Source organism: Notamacropus eugenii, chromosome 6 (assembly GCF_028372415.1).
Source record: "Notamacropus eugenii isolate mMacEug1 chromosome 6, mMacEug1.pri_v2, whole genome shotgun sequence".
Lineage (NCBI taxonomy): Eukaryota > Metazoa > Chordata > Mammalia > Diprotodontia > Macropodidae > Notamacropus > Notamacropus eugenii.
In genome coordinates, this window is record NC_092877.1 from 15,355,046 (window position 1) to 15,371,959 (window position 16,914).

The window sequence follows — 16,914 nt, forward strand, 5'->3', positions numbered from 1 at the left end:
GTTCTGGTCTTTTAATTAGAAATGCTTGGAAGTCCTCTATTTCATTAAATATCCATTTTTTTTTCTCTGAAAGATTGTATTCAGTTTTGCTGGATAGGTGACTCTTGCCTGTTATCCTGATTTCTTTGTCTTCTAGTATATCATTTTGCAAGACCTCTGGTTCTTTAATGTGGAAGCCATCAAATCCTGTGTAATCCTAACTGTAGTTCCATATTTGAATTGTTTCTTGTTGACTGCTTGCAATACTTTCTTCTTGATCTGTGAGCTTTGGAATTTGGCTATGATGTTCCTGGGTGTGTTCATTTTGGGGTCTCTTTCAGGAAGTAATTAGTGGAGTCTTTCAATTTCCATTCTACTCTCTGGTTCTAATATATTAGAGTGGTTTTCTTTGATAATTTCTTGAAAGATATTATCCAGATTTTTCTTTTAATCATGGCTTTCAGGCTGTCCAATAATTCTTATATGATCTCTCCTGGGTCAGCTGATTTTCCAATGAGAAATTTCACATTTTCTTCTTCTTTTTTTTTTTACTTTTTTGATTTTGTTTTATAGTATCTTGATATCTCATAGATTCATTAGTTTCCACTAGCTCAATTATAATTTTTAACAGATTATTTTCTTTAGTGAGCTTTTGTACTTCCTTTTCCATTTGGCCAATTCTATTTTCTAGGGAGTTCTTTTACTTGGTAGACTTTTGTATATCTTTTCTCACACTATTGACTCTTTTTTCATGATTCTCTTTTCTCTCATTTCTTTTCCCAATTTTTATTCTACTTCTCTAATTTGTTTCTGAAAATCCTTTTTAAAGCTTTTTTAGGAATTCTTTCTGGGCTTGAAACTAAATTAGATTTTTCTTTGAGTCTTCTCATGTTGCCATTTGGACACTATTGTTCTCTTCTATGTTTATGTCTTGATCTTCCCTATCACTAGTGATAGAAACTTTCTATAGTCAAGCTCATTTTGTTTTGTTTTTGCTCATTTTTTCTGCTTTTTTTGATGACTTAGTGTTTTTGTGTGAAAATTGGGTTCTGGTCCTGCACTGCCCCAAGTTTTTTGTTCTGGGGCTCCAGGTCTTATTTCTGACTTTCACTGGGCTTCAGGGCTTAGCCGCTTGCTTTCTTTGGAAGGTAGGCTTCCCTTCTAGCTTGTACTGGGAGGTAAGGCCTCCTGGTTGGCCTCCCCTGGGTGTCAGGTTTAGATTATGACCTGCTCTAGGGGTGGGGCCTTGCTTCTGGGTTAGTTGGTTTATTGGTTGTTGTCCTTCTTTCTCAAAGAGGACCAAAATGACATCACCACGATAAAGTGAAGTTTCAGCGTGTCCAACTGTGGTTGATCAGACCAATATGAGCTCAGAATGTTCTACCACAGGTTGGGCACTGATAGTCCGTATGAATATTCAGGGTGGATACTCCAAATTTGCACATCCTACATTTACTTTGTGCTGTCTCAATTCTGCTTTGCTCATAGAGCACAGCACCTTTTCTGATGTGGGCATGCCACGCTGAGCAGTCCTGTGCCAGTGTCTCCCATGTTGCCGTAGAATCCAAAGTTCTTGAGAGAGACCTTGGGAATGTCCTTCTATCTCTTCTTCTGACCACCATGTGATCACCTGCCCCATGGGAGTTCTCCATTAAATATTCTTTCTGGCAAGTGTACACTTTGCATTCAAACAACATGGCCAGCCCATTGGGAAGTATAGTTTGAATACTTGGCAATTCAGCTCAAGCAAGGACTTCAGTGTCTGGTACCTTACCCTGCCAGGTGATCCTCAGAATCTTCCTAAGACAGTTCAAATGGAGGCGATTCAGTTTTCTGGCATGGTGCTGGTAGACATCCATGTTCCACAGACATACAACAATGAGGCCAGCACAATGGCTCTGTAGACCTTCAGTTTGGTAGTCAGTCTAATACCTCTTCTCTCCCAACTTTTCTTCAGGGTGGGGCTTTGCTGCTGGGTTACTATGGTAATAAAGTCTTTCTTTTGGCTGGCCGTAGAGGAGGGATCTTGTTGCTGGTTGGCCCCAGGGGTGGAGCCCTGCTGCTGGGTTGCTATGGAAACAGGTTCTCTCTGGTGGTAAGTCTCAGGGGTGGGGGAGGTCTCACTGTTGGCTAGCCCTAGGGCAGGCCTTCGCTGCTGCTTAGCTATGGGCTCAAGACCTCCCTGGTGGCTTGTGCAGGAGGTGGGATCATTAGGGTGGGGCCTTACTGCCCTAAATTCACAGGCTGCTCATTTGTCTAATGGTCTGCTGGTATGCAGGAGGGTGGGGCCTTGCTGGTGGATTGCCTCAGGCTTGCTGCTATGAGGCTGGCTGCTGCTGCTGCTCTTGGACTTCACTCTCCTCCCACCCCAGTGAGACAGACCTTTCCTGCAGGGTTGGTGAGCTACTTCCATGCTCCTAGACCAGTTCTGAAGCAGTTTTTTGGTTGTTTGGAGGGGAATTTGGGAGGGCTTCAGAGCCACCATCTTAGTACCAGAAGTTTCCTCATTTTTAAAGAGAAGGATTCAGACCAGATGTTCTCTGAGGTCCCTTCTAGTCATAGAGCTATGATCCAATGATCTTACTGTGTCCCTGATAGACTTAAAGTACCTTCAGGGCAAGGCAGTTTTTCCTTTGGGGCTTTCTATCATCAATACTTCAACATAGTAAGGGCTTGTTCTGTCTGTTGAGTTTGTTACTGAATCAGTCCTACAACTGTGTGGAGAAACCCCACTGGAACATGGCTTTGCCAATTCCTAGATAAAGCTTTTGGGCATCTCCAGTAAGTGTAGACCCACCCTACTCATGCCATACTCTTTCTGGTGTATGCCTGAACATAATTCTTATTAAACCAATTCCCACCTCCCCTTCTATAATTGGTTTCAAGGTCCCCAAGTAACAAAGTTAAAGAGTCAAAGTGGTGTAAGACAAATCACTCTGGATACTTATCATCGGTTGTTGCCCTTCCTTCTCAAAGAGGACCAAAATAACATCACTATGTTGGGGTCAATGCACAGTGTGTCTGACTGTGGCTGATCAGACCAATTCAAGCCTGGAAAACTCTGCCATGGATCGGGCATACATAGTCCATATGAACATTTGGAGTGGAGATGATTCTAATAGACCACAGTGACTTCTTTGATGTAGGCAGGCCATGTAGGAAAATCCTGTGCCACTGAGATGTTTATCATAGTGCCTGGTACAAAATAGGTACTAAATAAACGCATGTTTATTGATTGACTGTTGGCTGACTGGACATAGATTCAAATCCTGGATTCAGATTCTGCCTGTGACCTTGCATAAGACACGGCCATTCTGAGTCTCAGATTCCTCCTCTGTAAATAATAATGCCTATCATACTGACCACCACTTTGTGAGAGTCAAATGAGCTCATATAGCTAAGGTACTTTACACATTATGAAGTGTCATACAGATGTCAGCTTTTGTTAGTAATAAGTGGGCCATTGCTGAGTATGAAGATTAGTTTCATGGAAGATCTTTTTTCTCCCCATTCCAATTTCTTTGTCTGATTAATTCTGCCTCAAATCCCTCTTAATCCTGTATGTCAGACATCCCTGTCTCTTGATTTAGAAGGGGTTTTATGTCATAAATTCAGTATGACAAGTTCACCCCCAGATCAAGAAGAGGAAATGGGAAGTGAACAGTAAAGGAAACAACTTTAAAAATGGCAATATGAACATGTGTGCTTGCTTTCCAGAAATGAACTCAACAAGAAATAAGGGCACCTTCATTTCTCAGCTGGGGAAATGGATACAGTAACATGTCTGAGGGAGGAAGCATGACATCGTCATCATCATCACATACTTTTACAAACTGTGGTATGTGCATTATCTCATAGAATGCTCAAGTAGGTTATTGTTTTTGACATCTTAGAAATGAAAAAAAAAAGCTGAGGCAGAGGGAGGTCAGACTTTGGATTCTGGATTTCGGGATGAAAGGGATGAAAGCTCATCTGACCAAACCTCCTCATTTGAGAGTGTCAAAGTATGAGTCAGCCTTGAAGCCAAAAGACTGGGTTCAAATCCCCTTTCTAATCCTAGGTAAAGCACTCAATTTCTCAATCTGAATTTCTTCATCTGTAAAATGGAGATGTTCCTAGGACCTGTCTCATAGGAAGATTGTGAGGAACAAATGAGATTAAAAATATGCTTCTCAAACCTCAAAGCACTATAGACATGCTATTATTATTTTTATTATGATATTCAGATGCTCTATCAGGGGCAAAGTGAGGAAAATAAATCCATCCCTCAACACTCACTGACTTCTTTTTTTAAACTAACAAACAGAATTCTCTTCCACAGACATACAGGTAACTTGCAGACTTTAATAAGAACACTGGAGAAAACCATCTGGAAAGTAAATAGATTTAAATTTTTAATCTGACATTATTGGAACATTTTCCCCACATGGTGAAAATCCTGTTTCAATAATTTAAGTTGTTTTTCTCAAGGTCCCTCAGCCTCCGTCTTTTAAACACCTCTTCATTTCATGAGGGCTTCTCAGTGTTTGATTGATTTTAATTTTTTAAAAGCATAATTTCAGATAATGCTTGATTGCCTCATTGGCCTCTCAGCAATTCATTTTCTCAGTGGCTGGTTTTTGCAGGGCCCTCAGCGTATCAGCACAAAGAGATAGTGCTGCTGCCGAAGTGGAAAGTGAGGGAGGGCAAAGAACCTTGGATTTTTAATCAAATCTTGGTAGGTTCAAATCTTGACCCTGTTACTTATTAGCTGTGGGACCTTGGACAAGGAAGAAAAACTTAGCAGTCAAGCTCAAGAAAGGGGAGACTTTAGAAGCCCAATAACCACAAGGGAAATTATAACTGTGACATCACATAAGAAATTTCAAATAAGGATGCTGAAAACTGACCCAATTGTTTAGGTTGGAAAGGGCAGGGACTGGGAGTCATATGTCCTGAGATCCAGGCCTGGGATCTACCCCTGACAAAGTGGATGACTTTGGACTAATCCTTCATGTATCCTGACTTGGCGTTCCTCATTTGTAAAATGGGGACAAGGGTATTTAAACTACCTACCTGACTGTTGTTATTATTAATAACAATGGTGCTTTGTAGTTAGAAGGCACTTTCTTCACAACAGCCCTGTGAGGTACTGGATACTTATGCCCATTTTTCAAATGAGGAAACTGAGGTTCAAAGGGTATTATGACTTGACACAAGAGTAAGGGCATGAACTTAAGGTGTAAGATTCCAGTTTCAGGATTGTTTCTACTATGCCTTATTAACTTTCTTGTCACGAGGAGGAAATGACCTGACGTATTCAGTTGCATATACAAAACGATCAAAAATCATTATATACGTATGAAACATTATTGTTGAGATGATTATTTTTCCAAAAAGAAGCAATAAGGCATAACCAAATTTATGTGACTGCATTTCTCTCTGGGGCCTAGGGTGGGAAAAGGGTAGGAATGATTTAAAAATTAATTCAGATGCTTACAGAACACAGAATGTAAATGAAAATCCTGAAAAGGAATTCTCAGTCCAGATTTTTCTCTATGGGAAGAGAATCTATTTTTATTCCTTTGAGTAGCATGCTGAATTCACTGTCAATCACGCAGACAGTAAGGCTTTCCTAAGCTCATATGGTCAAGTCCCACTGTGGGATTTAATGTTCCTGAGAGCAAAGCAGTGGGACTTTAAAGCAAAAGCGTAAATAGAAGAAAATTCAGATAATGACACGGAACCAGGTAATCCCACAAAGATTTTGTACTTGCTTTGTTTTAATTTTTTTTTGGGCGTAGCATAACTATTATCATTTGGGGTGTTTGTTGATGGGAAGGAGGGATCTTTTGCATGCTTATGGGCTCCTGTGGGTCTCTTGTAGGTTTCTTTTTTGTATTCTTTCTGCGAGTTAACATATAGACTGTTTTGTATTTACTATACATGTATACATATGTACATATAGATATGTCTAGACAGACATACACATATGTCCCCACATATATAATTTGTTATGCTTACACATGTGTGTGTATGCAGAATATTTAGCTACATCAAGATAGATGGGGAAGGAGAGAGAGACAAAGAGAGAAAGAGAGAGAAGAGATAGAGCCAGAGACAGGGAGATGAGAGAAATAACCTGAGAAACCTTTCCCCCATATCTCTAAAGACTTAGACATATCCTATGTCTCCAATGAAGATCCTGTATAGGTGAAGACAAAATGAACTAAATTCTGAGGTTCCCAAGAGAAATCCCGGGTGAAGTCATCAGCCAAAGAGTGATTTTTTTTTTTTGTAGAATCTGTCTGTGTAACCTTTGACATGCATAGAATGTGGGTTCAGTGCCCTGGCTCAGTGTGGGGGACCATTCTCATTAGTCCTTTCCTTGAATTATGAGTTCAGAGCCTTCAAAGATGTACCACTAAGGTTACACAATTATTCATGTTACCTGAGTCACTGTATTTATGTACAGACTTTTCTCTTGTCCTTGGCCATGAATTCCTTGAGGGGAGGGAGTCCTATCTTCTTTATCTTTCAGTGACCACCAGATCCTATTGCACTGAGGCAGGTGGAAGGAGTTCTGGATTTTGGGGTCAAGAAGACTGGGGGACAAATACTTTCTCAGAGACTGTGAGCTGTTGTGCAGTGGTGTCCAACTCTTTGTGACCTCATTTGGGATTTTCTTGGCAAAGATACTGGAGTGGTTTGTTATTTCCTTTTCCAGCTCATTTTACTTATGAGGAAACGTAGGCAAACAGGGTTCAGTGACTTGCACAAGGTCACACAACTAGTAAGTGTCTGAGACCAGATTTGCACTCAGGAAGATGTGTCTTCCTGACTCCAGGCCTGTCTCTCTATCCACTACACTACTTAACTACACTGTACTTGGCACTGTATACAAGTACAAAGAATGAAACAATCCTTATTTTAAAAAAAAGCTTACCTTCTAATAAGTAAAACAGTAATAATAGCTAACATTTATATAACACTTTAAGATTTGCAAAGCCCTTATTCTCTCATTTGATCCTCACAACGGCCCTGATAGGTAGATGTTATTTTTATCTGTGTTTTACAGAGATGAGGAAACTGAGATTGACAGAGGTTAAGTAGCTTGTTCAGAACCATGCAGCTAGGAAGTGCTGGAGTCAGACTTGAAATCAGGTCTTCCAGGCTCAAAGTGCAGCATCCTCTATAGGCATACACACACACACACACACACACATACATGTATTTATATACATATGTATACATACACATTTATACACATTATTATACACATTTATATATATACACACATGTATGTGTAAACATATACACATATATACACATACATAATGTTTACTGCATAAATATATAGAGAAAAACACATGTATATGTATATATGTATATGTATGTGTGTTTGTGTGTGTGAATAAAGAGTGTTGGGAAGGGAGGACAGTGGCTGTTGAGGGGATCAGAAAATAAATGTTTTGAAGACAGTGTTTAAAGGGTAGGACCACAGATTTCTAGCTGTGGAGAAATCCTGCTTTCTTTCCAATTTGCCCTGCTTCATGCCCTAAGCCCCTACAACATGTGTACTTCATAGTTCTGAAATCCTAACTTCCATTACTGGGATATGGGGGAAGAAGGACCATCCCCTGTGTTGCAAATGTCCATTGGCACATTTCCTTAATCTCCTGCCAATATGGCCAAAGTGGAAACCTGATGTCCAGTTAAACCAGAGTTGGGGTAGGGAGGGAGAAAGCTCTTTTACTCAACTTTTGCTCAACCAGTGGTTTTCCAAATTTCAGTGCTAGACAGCATGGTCTGTGACCAAGAGAACCAAGTTTGGGGTCAGAAGAATTGTTTCTTACTAGCTGTGTGACATTGAGCAAATCACTCATAGCTATAATCCCATCAGCTGGCATTTATATAGCTCTTCGAAGTTTGCTAAGCACTTTATATATGCTAACTCATGTCATCCTCACAACCTTATGAGGTACTGGCTGTTATCATGTCTGTTTTACTGACGAGAAAACTGAGGCTGAGAGATTTAAGAGATTTGCCCTGGGTAGCACAGCTAAGGAAGGAATTTGAAGTCGTGTCTTCCAACCTCCTAGCCTAACACCATCTACTGTATTATGTATCTGTCTTGGGGAATGATTTTCCTTATTTGTAAAATTAATTGTTTGGACTAGCTCATCTCCAAGGTCTGCAAGGGTCTCTAAATCTTATGCGATAATAGATATCAGTTAAAATTATCACAAATTATCTCTGCATAAAGAGAAAGAACTGATACATAGAATTATGTATAGAATAATTTATACATGCATATATACATATATGTTCACATATACCTATTCATATATGTACATACATATAGATAGATATGTGATAGATAAATGTAGATAGATATATTTGTGTCTAAAGTTAGCCATTTCTAGGGCAGGGGAGGAATGAAGAAAAAAGGGGAAAATTTACATGATAATTTTATTATATATTTCAAAGTAATAACAAGTTGTACATAATAGATTTTCAGTTCCATGTGCAATCATCTATTTATTTTACTGTGTTATGGAAATGCTGGTTTTATTCTATAAATAAATAAAATTTTAAAAAATTATAATGAAAAATGAAAGAATTTTCTCTCTCTCTCTTTTTTTTTTGCTTTTGTTTCTTTGCAGGAGCAAATGTGTAATAGTTAAAAGACTAATTCTTCTCAGAAATGGGATGGACCAGGGTTCCATGATGCTGCTATTCCCACTACCACTTGCTCTTCAATTTGGTAGTGGGAGAAAAGAAAAGGCATAGATAAAAATAAGGCAGGCTTAGAAAGTAGGGAGATTAGACTAAATGGAGATCTTAATAGTCCTTCAGAATAAAGCTATCTGAAATCAGGAAATTTGAGGAAAAGTTTTTTTTACAGTAAGCTTCTCTGACAAAGGCCTTTTTCTTAAATACATAGGAAACTGAGTCAAATTTATAAAAATAAGAGCCATTCCCCAAGTGATAAATGGGCAAAGGATATAAACAGGTAGTTTTCAGAAGAGGAAATCAAAGCTATCTATGTTGTTGTTCAGTCATTTTCAGTTGTGTTTGACTCTCTGTGACCCCATTTGGGGTTTTCTTGGGAAAGATACTAGAATAGCTTGCCATTTCCTTCTCCAGCTCATTTTATAGTTGAGGAACTGAGGTAAACAGTGTTAAGTGACTTGCCCAGGATCACAAAACTAGTAAAGGGTCTGAGACCAAATTTGAACTCAGGAAAAAGAATCTTACTGATTCCAGCCCTAGCACTTTATCCACCATACTAGCTAGTTACTTCAGAGCTATCTAGTCATATAAAAATACTCTGAATCACTATTGATTGGAGAAATGCAAATTAAAACAACTCTGAGGTACCACCTCACACTTATCACATTGTCTAATATGACAAAAAAGGAAATGACAAAAGTTGGAGGGGATGTGGCATAGGGACACTGGGAACTATTGGTAGAGTTATGAACTGATCCAGCCATTCTGGAGAATAATTTGGACTTAACTCCCAAAGGATTATAAAACTGTACATACCCTTTCACTCAGCAATACACTATAAGGTCTATATCCCAATGAGATCAAAGAAAGAGAAAAAGGAGCTATATGTACAAAAATATTTATAGTAGCTCTTTTTGTTGTGGCAAAGAATTGGAAATTGAGGATGCCCATCCAATGGGGAGTGTCTGAACAAGTTGTGGTATATGATTGTGATAGAATACTACTCTGGTATAAGAAATGATGAGCAGGATTATTTCAGAAAAGCCTGGGAAGACTTAGATGAACTGATGCAGAGTGAAGTGAGTAGAACAAGGAGAACATTATATACAGTAAGAGCATTATTGTAAGGATGACCAGCTTGAAAGACTTAGCTATTTTGATCCTGACAATGATCTAAGACAATTCCAAAGGAATCATGATGAAAAATTCTGTCTACTTCCAGAGAAAGAAGTAATGAACTCTGAGTGAAGACTGAAGCCTATTTTTTTAAATTTTCTTTATTTTTCTTGCTTTTTGTGGCAACATGGCTAACATAGAAATTTATTTTGCATGACTTTGCATATATATTGGTATTCTATTACTTGAGTTCTCAATGGGTGGGGGAGTCACTAGGGGGAAGGTGGGAACTTGGAACTCAAATTTTTTTAAATAAATGTTTAAAAAAAGAAGAAACATAACTATCTAAAGGGTTTTTCCCTACCTCTAATAAGTAATTAGAATGGGAAAGGACCCTGCCTAATCTTAAACTGTCATTTTACAGATAAGGAAACTGAGACCTAGAGAAGTCACAAGATCATAGATTTTGAGATGAAAATAACGTTTGAAGCAATCAACCAACTCACAAATCTTTTGTTTAAATCTGGTTTCTCTACCCCAACCTCTCACTGAAAAAGAAAGAGAAACAAAACCTTTGTACCGATAGGAATGGTTAAACAAAGCAAATTCCAGTATTATCCATGTCCAAAGCAAATCTTCTTCAATCTGCCTTCTCAGTCAATTTCCTAGTTTTCTGTCAGGGTCGTGGGTCCTCTGGAATTGAGTAAACAACTTAATTTTAAAGATGAAAAAGCAAAGGCCCAGATAGGCACTGACATGACCAGGTCAGACAAATGGATGAAGCAACATTTGAATCCAGATCCTCTAGCTCTAAAGTCAGTTTTCTTTTCCCTGGACAATGTTGCCTCTTTGACGTGATGTACCAAGGCTGCAATATCAGAGAGGGGATTTGTATCCATGTCCTCTGATTTCTAACCCAGCACTCTTCATGCTATGCCATCCAGATTAATTGTGTTACATGTTGCTTTATCCTTTAATAGTAAATTTTCCTCATCCTCACTTTGTTTCAGTTGAATTAAGAAACAGAATAAGGAAGAAACAGGAATGAGTCAGAGTTCCTGGGAATTTTGAGTTAGGCTGATGGTCAGAAGGTGAGAAAGAACGAAGAAATATTAATATGTAAAGATGGGAATTGGCAGCTAGGTAGCACAATGGATAGAGCTCCAGGCCTGGAGTCAGGAAAACCTGAGTTCAAATCCAACCACAGACATTTACTACCTGTGTGATCCTGGGTAAGTCACTTAACTGTATTTGCCTCAGTTTTCTCATCTGTACAATGAACTGGAGCAGGAAATGGAAAACCATTCCAATATCTTTCTCAAGAAAGTCCCAAATGGAGTCACAAAGAGTCAGATGCAACTGAACCATAACGATAACCATAAAAATGGAAGTTAGGACCTTGGGGTTCTAGTACTAGTCCTGCCATTGAAATGACTGGTTAATGTATTTTCCTTCTCATATGTCTAAGAAGTTTGGACCAGATGGCCCCAAGGTCTTTGCCTTTTTGTTCTAATATTCCTGACCCTCTGAGGTAATGGCCTGAGGTAAGTGATCAGGGACAGAGTAGCCTTCCTGGTCTTCCCAGGGCCATTTCTTGATCACTTGTTGCTGGGAAAACAATTCCAAGAATTTGACCTGCTGAGAAGTATCTGGTGTCTACTGTCATTTTCATAAAGTCTAAAAAAAAAAAAGATAGAAAGGATGATTCTGGTTCATTAACCAGGAAGTGCAGGATGGGCCACCCACTGGAGTCCACTACTATGTGTGAGAGAGAGACTGTGTGGGAGGGAGCGAAGTAGAGAACAGGGAAGAGGGAGGATAGACTTTTCTATCCCCTTCCTTGGGATATGATTCTGTCTGCGGGAGGCTAGCCAATTTGGTCATAGTACTGTTGCTGTAAAATGTGTCTTGTAACAATTTGAATAAGAAGAATTGCTGATAGTTGCTTAATATGGGGCGTTGATATGTACAGCAGCATTATTATATTATATATATTCGATATCAGATTCATCAAACGAAAATATAATTGAAGTGTTAGTGTGGCATAATAGGAGCAACACTTTCTATATGAAGCCCTAGTGCTAGTACCTGGCACCACCTCCCCCCAATTATTATGTACAGGCATACTTTGGAGATACTGCAGGGTCAGTTCCAGACCATTGCAATAAAGTGAATATTGCAATAAAGCCAGTCACACAAATTTTTTGGTTTCCTAGTGCATATAAAAGTTATGTTTCCACTATGCTGTGCTCTATTAAGTGTGCAATAGTATTATGTCTAAAAAATGTGCATACCTTAATTAAAAAATACTTTATTATTAACAAATGCAGACTATCATCTGAACTTTTCATGAGTCATCATCTTTTGGCTGGTGGACGATCTTGCCTCCATGTTGTTGGCTGCTGACTGATCAGGGTGGTGGCCTAGCATTCAGCCTATCTCACTCAGTTTTTCACGTCTTCCTCACTAAGCTTAATCATTTTTAGTTTTTTCCTTTTTTAAAAACTGCATCCTATTTTCAATTCACAGAGCAAAACAAGCATTTCCATAACATGGTACAACAAACAAAAAGTGATTATTCATGAAACTGAGAATCTACCATGTACCACTTGCTATTTTCTCCAACTATGGAATAAAGTTATAATGTAAATTTCTTTTTTTTCTTTTTTTCCCCTTCCTTCCTTTTCCCACACCCTAGGGATGGCTACCATTAGACCTCTCCCCCCCACTTAATTATTCTGTAAATACTTCTATTTATCAGTTCTTTCTCTAAATGCAGATAGCATCTTTCTTCATATATCCTTTATTTTTAATTTGTGTGTTTATAATAAAATGTCTTTTGATTTAAAGTAAGAGTTTTGCAACTTTTCCTTTCACTTAAACACTTGCAGGCCATATTAGGGTTATTAAGTAATCTAATTTCAATATTTTTGAGTCACAGGGAAGTCAGAGGAAAGGGAGAGAGATGGGAAATGGCTGCTCAGTCGGTGAAGCAGTCAGACCATACAACATTTGTTGATTGTTTGCCATCTTCAATTCCCATATAGGCATGGTTTTTGGTGCCCCCAAACAATCACCAAAGGAACCTCAAAGATCATTGATTACAGATCACCACCACACATATAATAATAATGAAAAAATTTGAAATACTGTGAAATTTACCAAAATGCAACACAGAGACACCATGTGAGCATGTGCTGTTGGAAAAGGTGCTGGTGACTTGCCTGATGCAGGATTGTCTCAAATCTTCAATTTGTAAAAAAAAAAAAAATGCAATATCTGTGAAACTCTCTAAAGCTAAGTGCTTTGAAAGCTAGGCTGAAAATTTTGTATTTGATCCTGGGAGCAATAGTGAGCCACAAGAGTTTACCGAATAGATGAGGAGCATCATCAACTCTGTGTTTTCAGATCAATTTGACAGCTGAGTGGAGGATGGACTGGGGTGGAGAGAGGCTTGGTGGAAGGGCTATTGATTTTTGTCTCTATCTCCAGTCTTTAACATAATGCCTGTCACATAGGAGGTGCTTAATAAATGTTTATTGACTTATTAATTGAAAGAATGTTGAATTTGGAGTCTGGAGACTTGAGTTCATGTTTCAGCATTGACACTTGGGAATGAAAATGCTGACCTGCCATAGAAATAGAGCTTTGTCTTTGATTTCTGGAAGTTTAGACCAGGAGGATGTAAGCTATGGCAGATTCTTCTTATCCTCTGTCTATCAGAATTTTCACTTGCCTTCAAAGCCCAGCTCTGGTGCTCCTTCTCTCTCTCTCTCTCTCTCTCTCTCTCCCTGTCTCTCTCTCTCTCTCTCTCTCTCTCTCTCTCCCTCTCTCCCTTTCTCTGTGTTTGTTTCTCTGTCTCTGTGTGTGTCTCAGTCTCTCTTTCTACACACTTACACACATACATATGTGTATGTATATATTGCTTTTATCAAGGCCCCAAATTATTAGCGATCTGTCTCTCAAAATGATTGTGTGTGCTATGTACTATATATATGTTGTATTCTCACATTAAAAGTTCCTTGAAGACAGGAACTATTTTCCTTTTGTTTTTGTACCCCTAGTGCCTAGCACATGGCTAGAACATGGTAGGTCTTAATTCATATGTTTATGTACCCATCATCTCCCCTGACAGGAGGAATTTACTGGATTATTTATAAGAATTTGCTGAATTAAGTTGGTTTGGATAGAATCGTCAATTTGGAAAGTCTTCAAGTATGGATGCTGGGGATAGGTTTATACTCTGATGCCCAGGGACCAGGCTAGCCAAGCATGGAAAGACTCATTCCCAGGTTGGCCACAGGGTGATGAATTTGTCAGTCACAGAATTTCATGGGGAAAAAATATGATTTGTGTTAATAGAAAGATTATTGATATAAATATTGGGAGAAAAAGAGAGAAAATTAACAACATCCATATCCTCAGAATTGTATAATAATGATAGTAATAATAACTGATATTGACATAGCGCTTCAAAGTCAACGACACAATGTGTTTTCTTATTTCAGCCCCACTGTAACTCAGGAAGGTGGTGCTATAGGAGTTATTCCCATTTTACAGAAGAGGAGATTGAGGCACAGAGAGGACAGGGGACATGCCCATCACACAGCTATGGAGTGTCACAGAGAATTGGAGCTAGGTGTTCCTGACTCCACGTCTAGACTTCTTTCCATCACACACAACCTACTTCATGGGGCTGTTGCACGGAAAGTGATTTGTAATAATAATAAGCATTTCTATATTGCTTTAAAGTTTACAAAGTACTTTATCAACATCTCATTTTATCCTCACAACCACCTTGACAATTAGGTGCTATTATTATGGCTCCCAATTTACATATGAGGAAACTGAGGCAAACAGAATTTGAGGCTACTTCTGTAGGATCACATAGCTAGAAGTGTCTGAGGCTGAATCTGAACTCAGATCTTACTGCCTCCAGATCTGGTGCTCTATCCACTGGGCCACCTAGCTACCTTTAGATTTATAAACATTAGGGCTCTATAAAAATGAGTTGTTGCTATTATAATAGAAAGTTGGGCCATTACTGACCTGAATTTCTGATCAAGATGCTGAGTGGAAATGGATTTTTCTTTCGTGTTTGAATCTGTGATATCTGAGAATTCCTAATGTGGAAAGTCCTTTCCACAAAATAGCAACTCTATCATCACTTGTAAACAAGGTCTTCTATCTATAAGGCAAACACTCTAGTCCAGATGTAGAGAACCTGAAGCCTGAAGGCTATATGTAGCCCTCTAGGTCCTCAAGTGCAGCCCTTTGACTGATCAGGGTCACACTTGAGGACCTAGAGGGCCACAAGTGGCCTTGAGGCCACAGGTTCCCCACCCCACTCTAGTCTTAGTCTTAACCTGGGGTCTGTGAAGTTAAAGAAAAAAAAATTGATAACTGAATTTCACTATAATTGGTTTCCTTTGCAATCCTATTTATTTTATTTTCTGCATTATTCACCCTGGAAAATACCTCCACTACCATGTCTCAGCAGCCCCCTGACTCTGGAAGATGCCTCTGCCTCTATGGTCCCTTTCTTCTGGAACTGCCATTTTAAAAGGAAACCCCCAGGCCACATTCACTACTTCATTCCTCTCTAGGTTCCATTCTTATTTCTCAGACTTCTTTCTTAACCATGCTCCTATGCCCTTGAACAGACCCTTTCTTCCTCCTCACAGCTTCTGTTATATGCCATCTTCCCTGAGGGCAAGGACTATCATATCTTCTTGTATTTGAATTTCCAGGTCTTAGCATAGTGCCTGGTCCAGGGGTGGGGAACCTGCAGCCTTGAGGCCACATGTGGCCCTCTAGATCCTCAAGTACAATCCTTTGACTGATTGAAACATCACGGAACAAATCCCCTTTCCATAGCAAATGTTTAATAAGTTCTTGTTGACTCAACTACTTACATTTAAAAATTCTATTCTGACTAAAGGTCCATAGCTTTAATGCCAAGAGTTCATGACAAAAAGAGAGTTAAGAACTCAGAGTCTCCTTACAAGGCCATACTTATGTGAAGGTGTAGGATATTTAGTTAAATCATTTATACAGTCTTCAGTTCTGGTTTGTTCAAATGATTTTTACAGAAGTAAATTGGATCACTCTCTCTGACTTTCATCTAAAGATTTGTTTCAAAGACACCACTTTGAGGAATAAACCCAGCTGGTGGATCCATGCATGACCACCTTGCCTCTGGACAGTAATAATGAGAATCAAAATGTAGGGATGTCTTAATCAACAATAATTTATTCCTGCATGTGGATGAGTAGAAATATCTTTAACATGGCTGCCACCCATGTATAAAAAGAAAAAAAAAAGAATCTCTGTTTCATTAAGCTCCCTCCCCAAGCTATTTAGATAGCAGAATGTCTCAGAGGATTAGGAATGTCAGATAAATACTCTCCTTTGCATTCGGAAGATGAAAGATCAATTCTCTCCAGGGAGCAGGGGAAATGAGCAAGTACAAAAAAGAACAGTTTCCTAACATGTCCTAACTGAGTTAATGCCATCTTTCTCATCTGTGCTTTCTTAGGCATCATTTGCCTACCAGTGCCCTGTCCTATATAATGTCATTTTGATATTATCTGAAAAAACATTAAATGAATTTGTTGCTTTTAATTCACATATGCTAGCCCCATTGGTCTTTTATTCCTGATCCCTCCACATTGCTGTCAGAATTTACTAGAAGATTCGTCTTATTGGCTGCGAATGATTAACACAATGAGACAGCTTTCTACATTTCCTAACGCAGCACCTACCACACAGAAGGGGCTTAATGAATGTTTGTTGACTGATTGGTCAAAAGAATGTTGGATTTGGAGTCTGGAGACTTGAGTTTATGTTTCAGCTTGGACTCTTAGGGAACGATAGTGCTGACATTCCATAGTGGCAAGGTGGTATCCTTGACTTCCGGAAGGTTAGACCAGGAGAATGTACACTCTGGCAGATTTTTTGATTTCTTTGTCTTTCAGAATCCTTACCTGCCTTCAAAGCCCAGCTCAGGTATCACCTCCTATTCAGGGCTTCTCCCTGTTCTCCAAAGTATTAGCAATCCTTCCCACTTATAATGATTTTGTATTGACTTTGTTTGTGCTTTGT

General features: G+C 39.0%; 1 long non-coding RNA gene across 1 annotated transcript; it reads left to right on the top strand.

Moving 5' to 3' along the window:
- The first annotated feature begins 2,098 nt into the window (after positions 1-2,098).
- On the top strand, positions 2,099-8,831 carry LOC140511986 (uncharacterized). Its single transcript, XR_011969742.1, has 3 exons — positions 2,099-2,377; positions 3,697-3,817; positions 8,625-8,831. It is a non-coding gene; the product is annotated as an uncharacterized lncRNA (long non-coding RNA).
- Positions 8,832-16,914: the final 8,083 nt, after the last annotated feature.